This window comes from Balaenoptera borealis (assembly GCF_965194805.1).
Source record: "Balaenoptera borealis genome assembly, chromosome: 10".
Lineage (NCBI taxonomy): Eukaryota > Metazoa > Chordata > Mammalia > Artiodactyla > Balaenopteridae > Balaenoptera > Balaenoptera borealis.
The window spans coordinates 79,726,439-79,743,065 of record NC_138874.1 but is presented as its reverse complement, the minus strand read 5'-3'; the positions used below and the strand labels follow the sequence as shown (position 1 = coordinate 79,743,065).

At 40.6% G+C, this 16,627-nt stretch overlaps 1 protein-coding gene across 21 annotated transcripts in view; it reads left to right on the top strand.

Annotated features, from left to right (window-relative positions):
- SGMS1 (sphingomyelin synthase 1) overlaps nucleotides 1-16,627 on the top strand; it is a 294,748-nt gene that overhangs the window by 186,840 nt on the left and 91,281 nt on the right. For 2 of the 21 annotated variants that reach the window (XM_082339556.1, XM_082339558.1), the window contains exons 1-2: nucleotides 10,094-10,357; nucleotides 13,224-13,346. The exons of 17 other annotated variants lie outside the window; for them this stretch is intronic. The gene's annotated coding sequence lies outside the window, so the exon portion shown is untranslated. Of the gene's footprint in view, nucleotides 1-10,093; nucleotides 10,358-13,223; nucleotides 13,347-16,627 lie in introns of those variants that run through there. 2 more of the 21 variants (XM_082339557.1, XM_082339553.1) reach the window with 2 other exon arrangements.

Genomic DNA, 16,627 nt, shown 5'->3' with positions numbered 1-16,627 from the left:
TAAATGTCAGGATCAATTTAGAATTTAGACCTATTTTCTTAAGAGTGTGACTGGCATTCTTACGTTGTTAACTCAGCTTTGTAACTGGCCCCTGGCACCCCTCACTTCTTCTGGCTTTCGAGTGCCAGTGCTTGGAGATAAGTCAGACTGCTCACTCCCTTTTGAACTTCCTTCTTTCCCTTCTCTGTACTCCCGTGACTCTGCATTTCCTCAGGTAGTGACACTTTGGGGACAAGCAGCCAGGGTGCCCCTAACTAACCATGGCATGTAGCTTTGCTTTCGATTCAGAAATTAAGGAAAAGGAATTGTCTCCAGAGAGCGCAAAACAAAACCAAACAAAAAACCTGGGCAGTTTAAAGTTCATACTGGCTGGATTAAAATCTTAGGGAATAAGATGGAAGGAAGAAAGGAAACTGGATCAGATATCTCAGTGTTTCTTCTGGAAGCAGTTTCTTCAGTTTTCTCAGTTGCCCTTTAGAAGGGAACAATTGAAGCCTGAAATTGCTAAGTAACAGCTAAGATTGTGGTGGTTGTTTTTATTTTAAATCTCACCCACCTAGTTCTCAAAACACATTCTTTATTGAACCTTCAAAAAATGCCTTGGATATTTCAAAACATTCGTTTGTGTCAATTCCCTGAATCAGACTTACATAATCTTAAAACATTTATTTCCCTTATTTCTTCCTAAAACAATAGTTATTTATATTTCCTACTGAGTCAGAATTGGACTTGGATTATTGCAAAAGTAGTTCTTGTCCGTTTGAAGAGGAAGCTCATGGATAAAAATCTGAGAGACTTGCCTCTGGATTAAGAAATATTAACCCACGTCTTAAACAAGTTGAATAAGGGTGTCTTTGGTAACTTTGAAAGCAAACATGGGAGTAATGATTAATAGAGAAATTTTGCCACAGATAAAATATCCTAATTGATCATTTCTCTCTCCAGAATGGACCCTATGCAATTTCTGAACATCCCCACTATAGTTGTTGTTTTGATTAGAGCACTACTAGGTGTACAGTCTTCAAATGTGTAAATTTTATAGCCTTTCTTTATGTTCAAATCAACACACTCAGTAGTTTCTGGGTACTTGGGCCATGGGTTATTAGGGTAGATTCCGGTAAATGTAAAACAGGCTTATTCCACTTCAGGAGTTGATAATCAAGCCTGAACAAAGAAAACTGTTTCAAAACAAATGTGGTAAATGTTATAATAGATATATTAGACACTCAGGAAACAGACAGGAGAGAGGAATTACCTGTGTGATAAGCATGGGCTAGACCCGGGGGGTGGGGAGGCGGGGAGGGTTTCAGGAGCAGATGACATTTGAATTGGGTATTAATGATTAATGCCTTTTAATTAAAATACCCTTTTTTAGATTATAAAAGTTAACAATGCTAATTGGAAAGAGCTTTAAAGTGTGAAAATTACTAAGATTAGAAAACTCATTATCACTACCCAGAGATACCATTATTAGCATTTTTTTTTGTATTCTGCCATACTCTTCCTGTGTCTAGATTAGATACATATTTTTCCTCCCTAAAATGGATCATTATTAATATTGTTTTGAAACCTGATTCAACTGATAATATACTGAGACCATGCCACCTCAATAGGTATAATCTACATCATTTTTGTTATTGTTTTATAGCATTCCATGTATATGTGGTCTGTAATGGATTTAACCATTTCCTTATTAGTGGGCATTTAGATTGTTTTCAACTTTTCATTCTTGTAAGGCACACTATGATGAACATCTTTGTGTATGCACTGTGGTGCACTTACCTAATTATTCAATATTTGGGCAGGATCTTTGAACAGAGTTGGGGCAGTGCCTAGGGAATACTCTAGGTAGAACAAACAGTTTGAACCAAGAGGCAGAGGTGGGAAAGGAAGATTCCATTCTGCGGAAAGGCTGGAACTGTAGTTTAGTAGAATGCAAAGAGTGAAGGCAAGTAGTGCTAATTAGGGCTGGAGCCTTTGATGCTAAGTCCTTTATACATTCTCAGTTGGGAGCCATGCGTGGAATCTATATCATACTTGAAATGAAGACTGGGTGTCTTCAGTTTTCCTTAATTTCTCTTGTTTCGGAAGAAATAAAAATTATTAATAGTGCTGCCTGCTGAAACTTCTTGAGAGTCTTAAGAAACTGATCAGTCAGGGAGTACACAAGTAAGGGAAGTCATAGGGAAAGTGTGTGTGTACAGATAAAACTCAACTAGAGGAGCTTATGGTTTTGACAGGGGAAGGAAACATCATTAATAAATGCATTTTCTTCTTAAGGAATTTAAACAAACTATTTGTGATTAAATTTAACTTGGGAAAGACATGGGTTAAGACATAGATATCATAATTTAATAATAATACTACCTTATATTTATTGAGTACTTTTATGTGCTTATGTGTTTTAAATACGTTGTTTTACTTAATCTCTCAACAACCTTCTTAGGATGTGTCAAGGATTATCTCCATTTTGCGGGTGAAACAGAGGGCTCAAAGGCTGCTTTGGTGAGAGGTCACCAGACTTGGGGTTCCAGTTAAGGCGCTGCTGGGGCCTTGGGCAAGTCCTGGGATCACACCGGGTTGGTTGTAAGGATACAGTGAGACAATATCTGAAATATTATGAAAACACCCTAAAGTACCACAGAAATGGAAAGACTGCTTTTTTATAATAGGACATCTTCTTCTATCACTGCTGAAGGGAAGAAAGCACTTCTCTAGCCATTTTCCATTTCCTTTGCGGTAGATTATATTATTGTCAAAACATTTGCTATTCCTCCCTACCCACCCTCCATCCTGTGAGAGGATATTCTTTCCCACCCCACTGAGGGTTGAGCCCCGTGGCTGGCTTGCCATAGGACTTGCAAATAATAAGAAATGTAAATAACAATGATGTGCCATTTCCAGGCAGAAATGGAATAGACATTGCCTGATTCTGCCATCTTTCTTTTCTCTTTGCCATGAGATCAGCCTGTCCCAGTTAGGGGTGGTCCTTCTGCCTTGGTCGCAGAGTGAAGAGGACATGGAGCCCAGCCTTGGCTCACCTGCAAAGAACCAAACAGGACCAGAAATAAACCTTTCTCTGTTGTTGGCCTCCAAAATGCTGGTGTTGTTACTGCAGCATATTTTAAGCTGAACTGATACGCTCCTTTTTCACCCATTAGGTACCACGCTCTCTCCCTTTCAGGACACACACACACACACACCTTGTACAGAGAACTTCCTTTTTAAGTTGAGAAACAGTGTTCCCCATCATCTGTTGTATACTACACTCTTCTTCCTGCGTTGAAGAGGTCAGCCTTCATCAGAGGTTATCACTTCAAATAAGGCATTTAAATAAGGTATTTAGGGTTGACCAACTTGACCCTTAATTTTTTTTTCTTCAAACATTTGTAGAACATGTCCCATGTCAAGGTCTGGACGTCTGGAGGTTTAAAAAATCCAAGCCCTGGACCCAGCCTTCAGGAATCTTAGAGTACGATGCAATTGGATGCTGTGTATCCCAGCAGCTATAAAACAAGGCAGACAGTGTCGGGTGCTGAAGGAGAGTGTCACTTTGATAATTGGCGAACTGTGTTCACGTAGGTGTCCCCACTTTGTTGTATGCCATCTTTAAGATGTTCTTTAAATGTCATTGCTTTCTTAGTTAAGCTTATCTTCCCTTTTCCATCTCCTCCTTAGCATGTATTTACTGTACCATTTAATTTGCATTGCGTGTTAGACTTCCTTATTCTCAATATGTAGTTTTTAGTCACACAATTTATACTGACTCTCTCACTAGCTTAGTGTATATGTCCTTTCTTTAGACATATATTGTAAACTCTTTAATCTCTTTATCTTAATGTTTCCCCATAATATAAGCTGTTTAACACCCTGTTACAACAAAATTAGACTCTTAGTAAATTATTGACTATTTTCTTTGATTTCCCCCCCCTCAAGTTATTTGTCCTTTTCTCCATGATGTATGAAGTTCGTTGTTATTAGTCCGTGTGCTCCTTTTCTTTTTCTTCTTATGGTGTCTGATGTGTTTAAGGCTCTGCATGGGAGAACCAGTTTGTCTTGGCTTAGTAATACCTTACCTCAATTTGGAACAATTTTCAGTTGACCTGTCATATTTCAGGTCATGTGCCTAGTGATCTGTCTAATGACTAATCCTGGCTTTGGACCATGGAGTAAAACCAAAAGCTCCTACAAGTCTGTCTTGTAACTGAAACTGTAACTTGAAACTGACGAGCAGTTTCTAGATTAAGACAATGTACAGTTTACCTGTGCCCTTCCTTTATGATTGAATTCAGCTGTTCTATGTCTCATTACTCATGACCACCTCTCCAGTTTAATTTCAGAAGGCACTGGGTTAATTTATTATTAAAGCCCCATCTTGGACCAAGGGCTTTCAAACTTTTTGTCCAACATGCACAGAAAGAAGCAATTTTCAGCCTCCATCAGATAGGACGGAACACTCAGGGAGCTGCCATGGTTTATCACTAATGGTCTGCCTTTAGGTTGGGTGGTGTGTTCATGATTGTTGATGTTAATATTATTTTTCCTGACAAATAAGTTAAATATTGGTTTGGCCAAAAAGTTCGTTCGGGTTTTCGTAACAGAAAAACTCGAATGAACTTTTTGGCCAACCCAGTATATTCTCTCGTATGTAGTAAATACTGCATAACCAAAAACATTTTTTAATATTTTAATGTCACATCACATTTTTTAAAATGTGAAATACAGTTAAAGCTGTGAAATGCATCCATTGCATTTATTTTGGCAGAACTGAGTCACCTTAGCTAGTTATTTTTGCAATTTTAACTTTCTTCTAAAACACCTAAGTGCCCTCTAAGATAATGCTCTCTTTTTTCAACAGGGCAAAATCAATTTTTTATGAAGATACTATTTATAGACCCTTAATTTGCAGACGATCTTCATGTCAGTTCAAGCATCTGTATAATTTAAGGTTTACCCAGAGAAATATTTTCTTTTGTTTTGCCACAGAGAAATACCTTCTCTTGGGAAGATATACAAAGTTAATGCCTGGCTATTGACTGTGAGTGACTACCCACTAGTTCCTTCTCTTCTCTGCAGGGAAATCTAGATGCTTACACAGAGTCTGAAACGTTAGCTCAGCTCTTAGTCACCTGAACTGAAAGCCCGCTCTTGTCTGGCTGCTATGGGTATCAGACAGAATAGTCCCAGCTTTAGGGTCAAACATTCATAGCTCTGAAGCAGGCTCTGACTCGTCTTCATGATTGACCTTAGGCTTCAAAACCTTCTCGAATTCCCAGTTTCGTCGTGTGTTCAGTGCAGTTGTTAATACCTGCCTTGCTGTATTGTGTACAGATTAAATGTAAAGTGATATGTGCACAATGGAAGCCACTATCATTACTAGATACTCAGTAAATGAATTAAATTGAGCATGTTTTTCTTGCTGTAGGTGGAATTTCAAATACATTTTCCTATAGGAACAATGTTATGAATGGGGTTTGAGTATAGTGTTAGAAATATTATTAACATTATACTTCAGATAAATCATGAGTTCAATAGGCCTTTAAAGTCTAGCAGAGAAGCCAGTCTCTCTACATTTGGTCTCTAGTGAAATGCATTTCAAGTGCCACAGAAGTGTTCATGAACGTTAGAGTTCATTAAACAACTTTCAGAACGTAATTTATTACCAGGTTGAGGACCGCTTAGATAAGCTTTTGCGTTAGACTTGAAATGGAATTTCTTGATAGGTGGTGATATTTGGGGGGCAGACAAATGAGCCCTCCTTTCCACTTCTGGGAAGTAAACTCACCTGTCTTCTGGAGAACTTACTGCTTTTCCCGCCAGTTCAACGAGGTAGTTCTAGTGTAGACCAGTCAGTCATGGGACCTTGGCCACTGGGGTGGCTACATGACCCCAAGCTGGACCAGCATGAGTTTTTCCTAAGAATTTTTAAAATTATACCTATGGAATAGTCCCTCTTAGTGGCAGAGCTGGGAGTTAAGTGGAAGAAGGCAGATTTTAGGAAGGGAGAACAAAGCCAACCTGTAGAAGCAAAGATGTCCTCTTGTCCTGGTGGAGTTCATTTTGAGTTGGTCCTAAAGCCTAGCCACCCCTGTGGCTTTTGTGTTGCTAGACTCAGTGAGTCTGTCTTGCTTTTGCCTCTGCTCCTTCAAGTGCCCTTTCTGTTACCTGCAAGTTAAAGAATACTGACTAATTCATTTGGTTGTTTGTACTTGGAATATTTAAGAAGTCTGTGTCTTTGTCATGGGCAATTATAATAAATGTAATTGCATAGTAGGATGGCTGATTTATCATATAGCTTTTTGAGAACAACGGTAGCGTTTATTCCCATCTCATAAAAGCAGAAATGTATTAGCACTAATCAAAGGATACAAGTGACTCCGTGTGTTTATGTATGATAATGACTCTTGGACAGAGGCTTGCTCTAATGCAAATGTCATATAGCTTTTGATTTTAAACCATATGAACAAATGGAAACTTATGATGGTTCTAGTGGTTACAAGTTGCCTCGGAGAACTGCCATTTGCTACCTTTTATGCTTAGGAGCACTTGTAGGTAAACGGGTAGATGTTTCTATTTAAGGGGGAATTGGTACTTTGGTAAGATGGTCAGATATGTATGTATGTGTTCCTTACTTGAAAGGGATGATAGAATGACTTAGTCCCTCTGTTCTCGTGAGTGGGTTAGTATTTGGGGAACTGAGATTGTATGTGCTGACACTCTTTTGTAAACTGTGCTTCCCTTTAGGAAGTATCAGATTTGCTTTCTCAGTAGTGGCGTTCTTTATTGTTGGAACATGTCGTAAAGAGCAAAGACATGCATCTGCCACTTGGGTTCTGCTTGCCAACTGGTTTGAACAGCTATAATATTTGTGTATTCTTGATGTGTCAGCAGTCAAAAGGAAAGTTTGCCTTTCTCCTTTGTGGCTGTTATATAACTTAAACATCATTATATCAACAACTATTCAGAATCTGCTAGGTCCTGGGGGATACAAGACCTCTGAAACACCATCTCTGCCTCCGATGGACTTTTGTCATCTGCCAAGAGAGAAAAGTCAGGGATTTCAAAAAGAAGGAAGATACTAAGGCTCTCTAAGTCAGTTTGAGATGGAGGTATAAAGAATAAGGTCTATAGGCATTTGGAGGAGAGGAGAGTTCCCTGGGGCTTGAGCCAGTGAGGAGGGTTCCAGGAAAAGGAAGGGGTTTGAATGGGGGTCTGGAAGGTAATAACTAGTAAGAAGAGTGAGAAAGGTCATCAGACAGAGGCCATGGCATGGGCCCAGGTGTGGAGGTGATAATGTGCCCATTGCATTAGGGGAACAACAAGTAGACCAGTGGGGTTATTTGGCCAAGGTTTTTTTAAGTGGAAGATGGGGGTTGGATAGGTGAAAGCCAGCTTTTGAATGACAAACAGTATGGCATTGGGGCCGGAGCTAATCGTTTCCTTTTTTTTAACCATAGATTGACAGTCTTTGTACTTCGCATTTTAACTTTAGGCGACTAAGATATCCTAGAAATAGTAAGCCTTTTTCTATTGTGAGGATGTTCTAATAACATTGGTAATTATGTCCTTATTTCCGAAGCATAAGGATCATTGTAAACATCTCTCGGGTGCTTTGAGTTATGATCTCAGGTGCACTTATTTATGAAGCCTTCCTTCTTCTTGAACGGAGCACCCACTTTATACATTTTCAGCTTGACTGGATCCTAGACAATAGAAACAAACTAGGTTATCTCTCTCTTTCCTGTTTGGGCTACCTTTCCCTTCCTCTTTCACGTATCTCAGCGTATCTATGTATGGCTGCACACATGCGTACAATTGCGTATTTAAAACTGCAGGGTCACGAAGTTTATTGAGTTGCTCATACACACATAGAATATATATACATATATATGTATATATATATATATACATGTATATATATACATATATATGTATATATATATATACATGTATATATATATATATATATATACATGTATATATATATATATATATATATATATATATATATATAGCCTTCTCATATAAAAGAGCTACAGTTCTTGATGTAACAGCCAACATATTATCAGTTTGGCCAGTATAATTGATGGTAATAGCTTCATAAACAGAAAATCAGTGTGCCTTAAAATAGGTATGTATTTACATGAATGTTTGAAGAAAGTTGCCTGTAAAGCAAATGTTTTCCTCTTGATCTCTACTATAAAACTATACTAGTTTAACTGATAGAGAGAGGATCCCCAGTTTATGACATGATGGCACGCTGGACTCTGACATTTATCACATGATGGTGATGATGATGTGTTGGGAGCACAGAGGATGGAACTCAGTGACCCTGGCACGAGGGCATGGATGACTGAACCAGGATGGAAAAAACGGTTCAGGTGTGAAAGACATTAGGAAGGTGTCATCATGCCTGGGGATAGTGAATTGTCAATAGAGAGGGAGAGAGCTCAGATGACTCCAGAATTTAATTTACAGTGTCTAGGACAATAAGATTACCTTTATGAGGAATTTGAGAGTCAAGAGTGATTTATCGGTTTCATCATCTAGGATATAGGCCCAGTTTATGCCTGTTGCTAAAGTTAAATGTTAGGTTATAGGCTTATCTTGTGCCTGCTCTTTTGGACCATAACTTGGTCTTAAAACTGGAAGAACACTTAGAAATCTGCAGAGAGAGATGAAGCAGTTTACTAGGGCCATGTACCTGATCACTTATTGGCAGAGATTAGGACAGGAGCTCTTGACTCCTGGTGCGAGTTCTTTCTACTCTTCCATGATGGTTCGAAGAAAAGAATAGCATTTTAGAAAGGGCCCTTGATCCCACTTAAGATTTTATCTTTGGTTTAAAGAGTATTTTAAAGAAATCTTGGCCTATGGAATGACTGGTTTTAAACAAATATGAGGAAATTAAACTCAGGAGATTGTCTCCAAAGCCAAGATGGTTTAATTGGTAACTTAAAAAAAAAAATTATTCCTCTGCAAAAACTCTCTTCCCTCACTAGTAACCAACTCTTAACTGGTGCTCAGGACCTAGCAGTTCTGTGGTCTCCTGTAATTTGCCAATTCCAAGCTACTTTAAGTTTCTTTTCAATATTTCTATTCCAAAATGATGTTTAGGGTACAGTGACCGAGATAGAATGAATATTTCCAAAATCACTCTTACTTTTTAAAAGTTGGTTTAATTGTGGCATAAATGGAATCATTCCAATTTTAAGCCTTTTTTTCCCCTGCTACTAATAAAATTTCTCTTGTATAACAAGAACACCAAATCCAAGAATCCTAAACCAAAAGCTTCTTAAGTTTTCTATCACTTAAATAAGGGACTCAGACCATGCAAATACCAAAGAACTATTTCAGCTCGAAAATTCTTTGGATATTTTAACATTGAAAAGAATTTATACAAAAATTATGGGCCAGTTTGTCCACGGGTTTGGAGATTTTGATTCAGAAAGCAGAGGGACAAGACAGCATTGTTTGAGTGCCTACTGTATGTCATGCACTGTCCAAATGCTTTGCATGTATTATTACATATAATCTGTCCAGCAAACTGTTGGGTAGGCATTTTGTCCCTTTCACTGCAGATAATTAACCCGCGCAAGATCATACAGTGTCAGAGGTTAGATCCATCTTAGAGGTTAGATCCCAATCTGCTTTGTCGCCAGATTCCACGCTCATTACGTCCAGGATCGCTGCCTAGCTTAAGAACTTTCACTAAGTAACAGAAATTAACATACATCCACTGATCAAGTATCTATCATAACAAAATTAATTCTTGTTTTGTAAGAGTTGTAAGGCCATCTACCATTTTCTTGACGTTGTTAAAGGCTTAAGTTGAAAAAAAAAAAAAAAGTCTAAAAGGCTCCTAAGCCTGATATAAATCAAGAAAGGAAAGTTCCGCCTTAACCGACAGTGAACAAGCTTATTGGTTAGGATCACACGGGCTGACTCATTTCTTTTTTGCTGTGTTAGAGGGCCACACCCCGCATTCCAAAAAAACCTCTGCTGCCCGGCCACACCCGCGGCCTCCCTGCTGGAGCCTCTGGGGTTGGACCCGGCGTGCCCGCTCACAGCTGCTCGCCGGAGACGATCCTCCCGCCGCCCGCCCGCCGGGGCGTCGGCTGCTCAGCGCCGCGGTCCTTGCACCCCGACCCCTCAGGCCGCGGGAGAAGGCGGCCGGGGCCCGCCGAGGCGCGGGCGCACCCGAGGAGCCGGGGTCGCGGGTCGGCGCGCCGCCGGCCGCCTTCGCCTCTCCGCCTGAGTCCGGGCGGGCAGCGCGCACCCTGAGCGCGCCGGCGCCGCGCGCAAACTTGGCGCCCCAGGAAGTTTCCCGAGACTTGGCCTCCTGGGAGGAGAGACCGTAAGTACTGCTCCTTCTGGGATGCTAGGCTTCATTAGTGTGCTCTCTGGGGGACGCGTTGTAGCACTCACAGACGGTGGGACCTGGTTAAAAGCCGGGAGAAACAACCTCCCTTGCCTTGCAGAAAGCACTCGGTACCGCAGTCGTTGCCATTCCTTCTACAGCGAAGTGAAGGGACTCTTAGTTTTCACTGAATCCGCCTTGATGATCAAACAGGCAATAGCTGTTGACACCTGAGAACGCTCACAGGGTAGTTGATAAAACAGTGGATCGGGATAGGCTGCATGAATAAATGCTCTGAATGTTGCGGGGTGCTTTTGACAGCCAAGGATCCAGCGGGTGGTTTCGGTTTGGGGTTATCCGGCTTTCCTAATGGAGGTTTTTGAGGTAAGTGGGGTTATATTTACAGCTTGGTTACTCAGTTTTGGGGAACTACTCACTTTCTCAGATTCCAGTCCCCGTACAAAAAGGTCCTTCAGCCAACTCCTTTGGCTGGTTGGGAGCGAGCTGGTGAGTGAGATCTGCGCTCAATGCCAGAAGGAAGCACGTGCTCCCCGTGATTTGGAATGAGCATGTTTACTCCACAGCCATGCTTTCTATTTATTGTGGCCAGGTAACTGCTCTTGTGGAATTTGTGGAAATAAATACACCGAGAATGCATGGCACTTGCTTTTCTTCCCCCCTCCCTCTCCTGTTTGAGTTTGCTATGTGTAGATGTTACTTAGGTTGTAACGGGAACCAGGAGACCTCAGGTCTATTGACCCTGTTGAATTGATTATCACTTTTAAATTTATGTGGAAATAGTGAGCTTCTTTTAAAAATCTGCTCTTAATTAAAACTGCTTTTTAATGTAAGAAGTTAGTCAGCAAATGCGTAGCAGTTTGTATGGTGCAGGCAAATTATTTTCTTCCAAGAGGGATGGGGAGGTAGAGGGCAGGAGAAGCAGAATCTTGTGATTATTGCTGTTTTACTAAGGACATAGTGCAACAGACAGGTATCACCGTCAGAAACACTGACTGTGCTGGAAAGGCAGGCTGAAGACTCCCCTGTAGCATAAAGGATGACAGGAAAATGTAAACTGAATTATGAAGTTCCAAATATGAATTATAAAGGTATGAATAGTATCTTTACACTTCCTTCAGTTTTGAAGATACAGACTCTAATGCAGTAGACAAGCTCTGTAACAGAAAGAGTAAAGTGCTTTGCAACTGACTTCTTTAGCTCTATAAAGGAAACTACTCTAGAAAGAAATCACTTCCAAATGGAATAATTAAAATGGTTTGTTAGAATTTTTAATTAGTTGCACTTTGAACTCCTAGTAACACTGTTTTTGTGCTCATGGGCTAATGGGTAAACTCACTTGCTTTGAGTTTAACTGATCAAGCACCTCCTGTGAGAGGTAACACCTTGGGATCCCATTTCTTTTGGGAAACAGACTGTGATAGTGACAGAAATGGCCTTAAGTCCACTGGGGTACTTGGAAAAGCCCCCTCAGGTGGTGAGCATGGGAAAATATGTCTAACATCTAAAGGGATAATTAAATTTTAATTTTGATTCAAGTTTTACCTAATAGTTGTAACAGAGCTGAACATTTAAGTGAGATGCTTTGCACCTGCTACCTCATTCTGTTTTTCCCGATAATGCTGAGAGGTAGAGGTATTATCGTCTCTGTTTTGTGATGAAGAAACAGCCTCAGCAAGGTTACATAATCTCCAAATTTCACAGTTGGTTAATTTAATTTATAATACAAGGTAACATTTAAGGTTTGTAATTTTTCCCATGTGGCTCCAATTGCCCCTAATATAGTGTTGATTTTTCTGTGTGAAATAATCCGGAGGTGGTTCTGGGTTCAAAGAAGATTTTTAAGGAATTTTAAAAGCTCCGCATTGCCCCAGTACCAAAACATCAAAGTTCAAGGAATAATGCATTTACTTTGGAAGCTTGTGGTTTTCAAATATTAACTAAGCAAGCCCTCTTCTTCATGAGCCTGTTGATACCTAAGGCTGCCTCATAGTTGCTGATTTGGAGGGACTTTCTCCTACCTTCTTCCCTGAAGCCCTTCTAGTTCTGGATATGCAGATTCTTCGGTTCCTCATCAAGTACAGCTTGGCTGTTTTCTAACTGTAGCACCAAGCGGCTGGGTCCGTGGACGTCCGGTGGTTGAATGTCTGAGTGCACTCGGGCAGTATTTTCTATGCTATGTGAAATGATTTTAAATTTCTGCTAGCACTTAGGTTAATGTTGAACCTGTTTGTTAGGAATGGTAAGGTCATGAAAGGCACACTCTGTGAACGCTAAGCATTTCTTGTTAGACGGGAAAGGCTCAGCGTGTCTCACCAGGGGCAGCCAATTCTGAGAGTCCATCTGCTGGATCATCTGTTGGGATGTCATATAATACAAGAGAACAATGTCTTAGAAGACCACCAACTACAGTATCTATACCAGGACCGAGTGTGGCTCACACCCTCCCTCATCATTCTTGCCATCTATATGACGCTGAACACACACCCACCTTCCCAAGCAAAGCAAGCATGCCTTGGCCTCCTCCTTAAACCTCTCTAAACCCCAGCTGCTTTAAGTGGCTGGAATTCTTGAGGATGTTGAAAGGACATGCCAGTGTGATGATAAAACCATTTGGGGGTGATCTTGAGAAAATCATGGAGAGAAGGAAGTATGCCAGACAACTTAGATTTTGAAAACTGGGGAGATGGTAAATTCTGGAAACTTTAGCTGCAGAGTGTATGTTGCTGTTTAGCAGACTAATAAATCACATTTTTGAAAAGATGGATTGGGAGCACTTAAAAAAAAGTGGTGGTGATCAGTATCTAGCATCACTCATCTCCAGTTGACCTTTCTTTTTCGATAGTTGCTGAACTAGTATATCAGGACATCATGCCATAGATACGACATGTCTGCTCTGGAAAAACATTGAACAAAGTGTTGTGTGTACTTTACTCAAGATGGACAAAGTGGGTGGACAGCAGTATAGGTAAGTGAGTTTGTGTCTTATACCTGAAGACGGATGATCAGTAGGGTGACGTCAGACTTGAATAAGGTGCCTGCAGTGTGTCTTAATGAGGGCATTTGATACAGCTGGACAACAAAACACACACTAGTAGAGACAGAGAATTTAGAACCAAGGAGGTGGTAATCCCACAGTTCTTTGAAGCCCTGTAGATAGTGGTTAAGAACAAGGACTTTGGAGCCTGCCCTTGGGCAGGTTATTTGAGCGCTCTGTGCCTCAGTCTCTTCATTCATAAAATGCAGATAATAATACTTCCCTCATACGGCCGTTGAAAATGTTAAGGATCAAATTAGATTATTCAGGCAAAGTGCTTAAAAACAGAGCCTGGCCGTAAATTGTAAATTGTGTGTGCCACGTTTTAGTCTTTTGTTGTTGCTACCGCTTTTTCTTCCTGTGGCAATGTTGTGCATATTTCTGGGTTTATGTTTAAGTGTGTGTCCAGAATGGAGTAATCAGGTTTTGGAGAGGGTCTAGAAACTATGTGAACAGTGGTTGAAGACGCTGGAGACGTATACCTTAGTGTAAAAGCTGAAAGAGAGTAATCATATACTGTGAAGTGAAGCAGAAGTGGTCACATTCTGAATTCTGAGATATTTCATCCAGTCTAACAAGTGCTTTCTCTTAAGGAGCTGTAGCTTGGTATAAGAGAAATCTCCATTAAACGAGGATTTAGTAGAATTCTTTCCTGGTTATCAGTACAGCCTTTAACCAGGCAGTTAACTCAGTGGCTTTCCTTGGGGTGTGATTTACCCCTCAAGGGACATTTGGACATAGTTTTGATGGACGCAGCTGGGGTGGGAAGATGTGCTGCTGGCGTTTGACGGGTAGAGGCCAGGGGTGCTGCTAACATCCTGCAATGCACAGACCAGCCCCACAACTAAAAATCATCCTGTTCAAATGTCGATAGTGCTGAGGCTGAGAAACCCTGGCTTAACTCTTCAATATGTGTGCTTCTCTTTGTGAAGTTTGAATACTGATCTTTGCCTTAGCGACATCACAGAGTAGCTTTAAGAGTATATTTGTGAAAGGGCCTTTGAGAGTTAATGTATTCTGAAATCTGCAGATGTAGACAGCATATACCTTTTATCAGCAGCGGCACAGTAAAATATTATTTGCTCCGTTCCAGGGAGGAATATATTACAGTCGTTTGAGAGTCCAATAAGCCTATGCTTGAACCTCAGCCCTACCAATTCAACCTGCTGTGTGATTTGGGGCAAGTTTCTTTATGTGTGAAAACCCAATTCATGTTTCATAGAGTTTGGACTGTGCTACCAGATTTACATACATGCCTTGTATGTAGTAAGCCATTTTACAATTAACTTTTTTTTTTTTTGGCAATGGGATTGAGTGGTGCTTATTAAAATGTAAGATTTGGAAAGAGGATGAATAAAGAAATTGGATCTTAATGTTAAAAGACAGAAAACAAAAAGGCTTCTTGTCTTCAGAAATTAGGAGAGGTGAATGTCTTTGCAAGTGTTGCTTTGGCCTTGTAGGTAAGGACCATAATATGCACCAAGGTGAGAAGCGCTTATCTGAGGAAGAGGATGAGTTGCATGGAAAACAAGAGTTACCTACTTCATATTAGTCTGGAACTAGCCAGGATATGGTTTCTAGGTTTGTGAATTGCTCCACTACGAAAACTTGTAATGTTTGTTCTTAAGCAGTGTAATTCGCTCTGTTTTTTCATCTTACTCTTGATATTATGGTTTCTTAATATATTTTCCAGTGCCTTAAGATGTAAGCCACATACCCAGCCACTGAACGTGTAAGTGTGTCAGCTTTGCAGTCTTAGTGATTTCTGTACCTTCTCAGCCTCCCCGCAGAAGATAAGGCAAAGCTTTCATGTGATCACTCTTCCTGTCACCTCCACTTGAGCACCAGCTGTGGACCTAGAAGTCTGGAGTCCATCCACAAGGCCCACTGTTTTCCTGCTGCTGTGGCAACCTATGTCAGCATGTAGCATAGCCATAAAATCAGTTGAAAGTTAATGTATTTGACTTACAAGTGTGATTGCATGTGTGTGTGTGTGTGTGTGTGTGTGTGTGATGGTCCTTACCGCATTGGAACTGAATTGTTTAAACCTCACATAAACACGTGACTTGAGCCCTCAGATGGAAGAAGTGTTAGTCCCCCAGCAGCTTGCCTCTCTCTGGGCATCTGGAAACCTTTCCTCCTGGAGCAGTGGGGAGAATTCATGGCTGGCTCATACCAGGAGAGCGATGGCAGCCCCAAGGTGAAGTGCAGCAGCCGCATGTAGAATGGAATGACTTGGGGATCACCCTTTGGAGAATTTATAACACAGACTAAGCCCTGTTAGTGCTCGGAGGCTTTCATTAAGCTAACGTTCAAGCTTGCTTAACTCTCCTGATTGTGCAGAAATAGAAGATGGCATTCGAGACCCTCATGGTCTCAAGCTGCCCCTGATATTCTGGGTAAGCATTCTTGGCAAAAACTCAGTGATTCTAACGAAGACTCCCGAATTGGTTACACAAAATTGCATACCTCTCTGGGGCCAGAAGGCAAGAGTTTGATATTAAAGCAAAGCTGAAAGTCAGGTTAATAATAAACCAAATGAGATTAATAGATACATCACTATTTTAGATGGTGCCATTGACCACAATTCTTGAGACCTGATAGATGACTGCTCCACTTTAGGTACATCCTTATATGTATCATTTTGATTTCTCAGAGGTGGATGAGACTAGAAAATTCCATGAGCTGCTGAAAGTGTTGTTAAAAGTGTTGGAAGGCTGACTATGGATTTACAAAGGCCCCTGGGCACCGGCTTGGTGAAACTCTTCGGTATTTGATACCAAAATCCAAGTTCTAGCCTTGTGCTGAGTCAACAGATCTAAAGATAGATTTCTTTGGGTTTTGAAACTAGAGTCTCACCAGAAGGCCCCAACACATTTTAGACATAAAAGGAACAAAGAGATTTAAAATGTCAAAGTAGAGTGTAATAGGATAGCTCATTCTCCATGTCTAAGGTCTGTTAGCTTGTATTTTTGGCGTTTAATGGTTTTTTAAAAATATACTTCTTTCAATATCAGTTGTGGGTGGAGTTTTCTATGCTTCTTCTTTTTTTTTTTTAAAGCTGTCCATCCCCCTTCCCTGAAATTCGTAAAGACTTCATCTCCCTGTGGAGTTGTTGGCTCCTACCCTAAGTGTGGTGTGTGTACCCTACATGAGGGCCAACAGGGAGATCCCTTCCACTTTCTGACTTGGATAAAAAGATAAGACCCCCA